This window comes from Trachypithecus francoisi, unplaced genomic scaffold (genome assembly GCF_009764315.1).
Source record: "Trachypithecus francoisi isolate TF-2019V2 unplaced genomic scaffold, Tfra_2.0 Lachesis_group21, whole genome shotgun sequence".
Classification (NCBI taxonomy): domain Eukaryota; kingdom Metazoa; phylum Chordata; class Mammalia; order Primates; family Cercopithecidae; genus Trachypithecus; species Trachypithecus francoisi.
In genome coordinates this window covers 44,078,516-44,084,923 of record NW_022681467.1, presented here as the reverse complement: position 1 = coordinate 44,084,923, position 6,408 = coordinate 44,078,516, and positions in this window count along the sequence as shown.

The following is a 6,408-nucleotide window of genomic DNA, read 5'->3' as shown; positions in this document are numbered from 1 at the left end:
TTCCAGCCTGAGTCGCTTTCCCTTTTTCGCCTTCTCATCTTTCACATCTCCGATCCAAACTCCCACCCTCAGGAACCTTTCCCAGTTGCTTGCACTGACACATGCAACCCCATGACACTTTGGATCACATGAATGTGCTTCATTCTGCTGCTGTTGGAAATGACTTCTCTGCTTTCTGTCGTCACTTGCCTAGCAACAGTCTTCCCCAGTGACCTGCTGAGCTCCGGGGTGCAGGGAGCTTGTTTTGTGTCCACATCCCCCCTATGCTGAGGGTACAGCCTGGCACAGAGTAGTCATCAGTCAGCATTTGCCAGATTGTCTGTCTTCAGGATGGGTGGTGGGAGAAGTGAAGGAATCTTTTAAGATGACCTTTATACCTAATAAGGAGAGATTCCTGGTGTCGAGGCTGGTTTCAACATGGAGTCTGTAGAAGGCGACATGAAGGCCTGCAGGACCCCTTCAGGCCCTGCTCAGGCTAATTTTTGGATTAGGAGTGATTGCTGTTTTCCAGACCCGCTGACATCTGACAAGTTGCCATCCCTGGGAGATTTGCTTGCTCTTTGCCAAAGGATTTCCTTCAAATCTGCACCTGGCTCTGACCCAGATGAAGGGCACCAGCTGCCCAGCTCATTCCCTTCTGCAGTGATTCATAGCCATGAACACCTCCCAGAGGGGCCTCATTAGACTTCCCTGTCCTGTGGGTCTGGCCTCTGATGACCAGGAGGGGAGCAGTTGGGATGACCCCAGTGTCCCTGTCTCTGAACGTCATTCATTTGGGTGGGAAGGGAAGGTTAGAAGACCTGGACAGACCATCGCTGTCCCCATTCCCTGAGGTGCATATGTAAGAAGCACTGCCTAAGTGTCTGCTCCATGCCCGGCATGGTGGCTGTGCTGGGCTTCATCAGGGCACAGGCAAACGTGTTCCCATCTCATGGCACTGGTGGAGGGTGACAGCGAAGACACAAACTCGCGGATGAATTAGACCCTGACCTGCAGAGCTCGGTGCTGTAAAGGAGATAAATGAGGGCTGGGGCTGACAGTGACTCAGCTGGGGGCCACATCGATGAAGTGACCAGGAGGACCTCTCTGAAGAGGTGGTATCTGAGGCCTGGATCAGAAAAAGACAGCCGTGTAAAACTCTGGGGCAGTGTTCCTGGCAGAGGGAAGAGAGTGCAAACGCCCTGAGGTGGAAAAGGGTTCAGCAAGTTCAAAGGTCAGAGAGAAGGTCTGTTTGGGGCACACTGAGGTTGGAGCAGGCCAGAGAGGCTGGCAGGCAGCAGCCTTGAGTGGCACGATGAGGAAGGAGGGTTTTGTGCGATGTCATGAGCATCATGGATGTCTGAGCAGGGGGCACTGCGACCTTCACACTCCACAATGACCTCTCTGGCTGCCACATGGACAACAGGCTGGAAGGGGCAGGAGTGGACCCGGGAGAAAGAATGAGGCTGGTGCAGTAGCAATTATGCCCATGAGGATGGTCAGGGGAAAGAAAAGTAGTGCAAAAACATCTCTGCTTCTCCTGTAGCCCATGGTTATCTCTTAAACAACTATGCAAAAGATAAACACTTCAACAGAACCCAAAACCCAAACCAAAGCAACATCCCTATGGCTTCTGAAGGTAAGGGATAGAGATGAATATCTATGAAGCATTTACCACCACGTGTTTCAGGAAGAAAAGATAAAAATCTTATGATTTTTGTTCCCTTGAGGACCTTAAATATCGAATTGAAAATATACTGTATTTCAAAATGATGTTTCCCCGAAGAGTGGAGGGGTGCCCACCAAAGATATGTGAGATAGGCTGGGCATGGTGGCTCTCACCTGTAATCCTAGCACTTTGGGAGTCTGAGGCAGGTGGATCCCCTGAGGTCAGGAGTTCAAGACCAGCCTGGCCAACATGGCAAAACTCTGTCTCTACTAAAAATACAAAAATAGCTGGGCATGGTGGTGGGTGCCTATAACACCAGCTACTCAGGAGGCTGAGGCAGGAGGATCGCTTGAACCCAGGAGATGGAGGTTGCAGGGAGCTGAGATCACGCCACTGCACTCCAGCCTGTGTGAAAGAGCGAAACTCCATCTCAAAAAAAAAAAAAAAAGTATGTGAGATAATTTTGGGTGGTCCCTGAACCAGCATGAAACACTGTGGAATCCCACAGTGTGGAATATATTCTCTTACCCAGTGTCTTTCAGCTGATAGACATGGAGATAGTTTCAGTTCAGTGCTCATATGACTTGAGTGCCTCTCTAGTGCTTGAGAGAGACAAAGGTGAAACTACCTTTGCAAAAATTAAAACGAAGGAAATTATGACAGTCAAATACATCGCACCTAACTGACTCTAGCTTGCTTTAACCTTTAAACTGCCCTTGTTTCTTCCTGGGCACAGGCCAAACAAACTTTGGGAAATAATTCAGTTCATGATTTGACTTTGAAACAAAATTGGTTATAGCCTTTTCCCGAAAAGACTCCCTTCTTGCCAGGGGACCAGTCTGCTTTTGCAGGACTAACAAATTGCAGCCTCTGGCTGCAAGAGTCTGAATCTTCCCAAATTGCTCCTGGGGATAACATCACTAAGGTCAGTGCTTGAGGTATTTTGCAGACCCTGCACTGGATGGATCAGCTGACACCACCCAGACCGGTAATCTGCCTCAACCAGTTCTGCCATCCAACCCAGGAACAGAAGACAGCATGAAAACCTCACTTCAACCCCCTATGATTCCATCTCCAACCTGACCAATCAGCTCTCCCCACATTCGGAGTGCCTACTTACCAAATTATCTTTAAAAACTCTGATCCCTGAATGCTCAGGGAGACTGATTTGAGTAATAATAAAGCTCCAGTCTCCCGCACAGCCGGCTCTGCATGGATTCCTCTTTCTCCATTGCAATTCCCCTGTCTTGATAAACTGGCTCAGTCTAGGCAGTGGGCAAGGTCAACCCCTTGGGTGGTTACAAAGGGAGCACAGGTTTCAGGTTCATGTCTTTAGCAGCCTCTGGCTAGAAAGTAATAACATGGCTTTGTTTTTGTTGTATGTGTTTTCATGGATACTCTTCTATTTATGGCAAATGATACTGATTTTTCATTTGCAGTAGTGGAATATCAAATTTCCTTTTAAAAATTCTAAAAATGTAACTGATATAAAGATAAATTCTGACTAGATCAGAATATAGATGAGATGCAGCTATTTCAAAAGTCATGATGGAGGCAGACGCAAATCAGATCATGTCACTCACATCTCGGCTCACTGCCCAGAACCTTCCAATGGCTTCTTCCCCCACTCAGAAGCAGATCCACACTCCTGGCTGTGGCCTGGAGAGCCCCACATGATCTGGGCCTCATGTAGCTCTCAGACCTCCTGTCCTCCCTCACTCTGTCACTCCACTGTGGTCACACTGACTTTTCTCAGCGCAGGGCCTCTGCACTTGCTATTTTCTCTGTTTGCAGTCTTCCTCTAGAAACGTGTGTTGCTCATCACTCAGTCCATCCAGCTCTCTGCACAGGTCTCCTCCTCCTAGCAGCCCTCTTGGACCACCACATCTAATATAATTCCTCCCCTGACTTTCAGGCCCATGGTGTCCTCTCATCCAGGGGTCCCCGACTTCATCCAGAGCATGAAGTGGGGGCATGTGTGCAGGATCAAGTGGCTGGGATAAAGTAAGTAAAGTAATAATAACCACCAGGTGATATTCACAACCCATATTAGTGCTGCCAACAGCCGTATTTGCCTGCTTCTCTAGGCCCAGGATTGTCTGCAAGCTCCCTGTCCGAGGAGGGTCAGCAGAAGGGTCTGAGGTTATGGGAAGGAGCAACTTGCCCAGCTGATGGCCTCTTCTGTGCTCTGGGAGTCCCTGTCTTGCCGAGACTAGCTTGGTCAGGGAGACCCTAGCCCAGCTGTGCTAGAGGAATTAAAGACACACACGGAAATATAGAGGTGTGAAGTGGGAAATCAGGGGTCTCACAGCCTTCCAAGCTGAGAACCCTGAACAGAGATTTACCCACATATTTATTAACAGCAAACCAGTCATTAGCATTGTTTCTATAGATATTAAATTAACTAAAAGTATCCCTTGTGGGAAATGAAGGAATGGGCCCAATTAAATGAATAGGTTGGGCTAGTCAACTGCAGCAGGAACATGCCCTTAAGGCATAAATCGCTTATGCTATTGTTTGTGGCTTAAGAATGCCTTTAAGCGGTTTTCCACCCTGGGCTGGCCAGGTGTTCCTTGCCGTCATTCCTGTAAACCCACAACCTTCAAGCTTGGGTGTTAGGGCCGTTATGAACATGTCACAGTGCTGCAAATATTTTGTTTATGGCCAGTTTTGGGGCCAGTTTATGGCCGGATTTTGGGGGACTTGCTCCCAACACCTGTCCCCCACAGTTGTCCCCCAGGGCCTGCTCCCAGGTGGGATTGGGAGATCCCAGGGCTGAGCGGCTTCTGGCCAGGGTTCTGCCCTGTGCTGTGTGTCTGTGGGGGTGACGCCCCCACCCCCAACCCTCCTGCCCTGCCAGCTGCTGGACACACAGCAGCTACAGGGCACGAACTCTGAGACCAGGACCTCTGCAGGTCCCATGTCACAGAGCCTCCTCCTCCCCGCCTGACTGAGAAGGAGGAGGCACACCTCAGAGTTAATCCTGCCCCCCGCTTGCTGCAGGATAAATGGCCTCTGGGTTGAACACCTCACCATGGGATGTGTCTTAGCGTGGAGTTTATCAAATCGCAGGCTGTGATGCATTAGTGGGTCTTGAAATCAATTTAGAGGGTCCAGCCCGGCATTGAAAATCTGCAATAGACCGAAATAGACTAGATCAGAAAACATCAGAGCGCGTTGTGTGCAGCGAGGGTGAGTGTCGTTTGGGGAAACGTGTTGCCGTTCTGTATAAATGGATGTGCATGTGTGTGTGCTGGGTGGCAGTTTGCAATGGGTTTCGTGCAGGGGGCTGCACTAAAAGTGTTAGAGAATCTGTGTCTCATGACCTTAGGGTAACACCAAGCAAAACCATATGGGGGCCTGGCAGGTCTGGGCTCTGTTATTCTGGGGAGGAGATTGTAAAGCCTGAAAAACAAAGGTGAAGAGAGCAAGGTGGCAGGTTAGAGGTTCAGCGACATGTTGCCATGGCTGGTATGTGGACGGTGGGCTCCCTGGGCCTCTCCCCTCATTTCCTCCCTGGTCAGCCTGCTCTGGCTTCCACTGTCACTCTCTTTATCCCACATGCCTGCTCTGCCCTGTTCATAGCTGGTCACCATCTGATGTTACCTTCGTGATTTTGGATTTCTCTGCCTCTTGCCTGCCTGCCCTACTGTTAAGTCTGCCCAGCCAAGGGAAGGAGCCTTGCTTCTTGATCCCTGATGTGCCCTTGTGCAAGGACGGTGCTGGCATAGAGCTGTGCTCAAGGGCAGAGGAGCCTGGAATTACCCCTGGGAAATGGAGCTCGAGCCATTTGCAGGGAAGTCCAGAGTAGCTGGTGGGTGGGGACAGGTCCAACTCAGGAAGTGAGCAAGGCGAGCTTTCCCCAGAGAGGGGGCCTCCCTCAGCTGAGCTGAGACATGTGGCAGACCCTATCGAGGTCCCCATGTCCCCTGGGCCTTCCCCTGCTGTGCTCCTGCTCCCCGACTTGGACTGCCAGCACCTGCATCTCCTGCTGCCAGGGTCGGGGCTGCATGGACTGGAGAGACTGAGGTGCTGGGAAATTAATGCTTCCAGGGAATCCCCCAGTAGCACCTGATAGAGTTGGGGGTGGGCTCCAGCCCCTGTGGCCCTTGGATCGATACCTGTGAGGTGCATGTTTATGCTGCCGGGCCCTGAAAGGCTGTGCTCTGTTCACCACGTTGGTAACTTGCCTGTGGTGGGCATGGCAGCCTCTGCCCCAGGCCCATCTCCTGGCTGGCACTGCAAGGCCAGGCTCTATGGGCTTGCAGACCAGGCCTGGGCCATTTCTCAGAGAAACAGGCAGAATGCCTTATTGGCTTCTGCCTTGCTGACCTCCCTGCCCCACACCCCAACTGGTATTGCTTGTGATGACTTCCCAGATAGATAAACGACTTGAACTTGAAAGCTTGCCTCAGAGTCTGCTTTGGGGGAAAACCAAAACTAAAACATTGGGTGGAGGGCTTGATCGTGGCCTGTTTGAACATTCCTTGTATATGATTCATGTATTATGTACAAATGTGTGTAAGCATGTGATTATTTTCCCTGAGTTGGGGTGGGCTCCCAAGACTGAGAAATGGGTACAAAACAGTGTCAAGCGTCTTCCATGGCCAGGTTGCAAGGCTATGGGTCTCTCATCCCACAGTCCATGATGAGGGGTGGAGGGGAATTGCACTGCAGGACAAAGAGGTGATGAACGTGCGAGAAATGAGACCAGGAAGGGGAGAGGCACGGAAGGCACACAGAGAGAGGGAGAGGAAGGG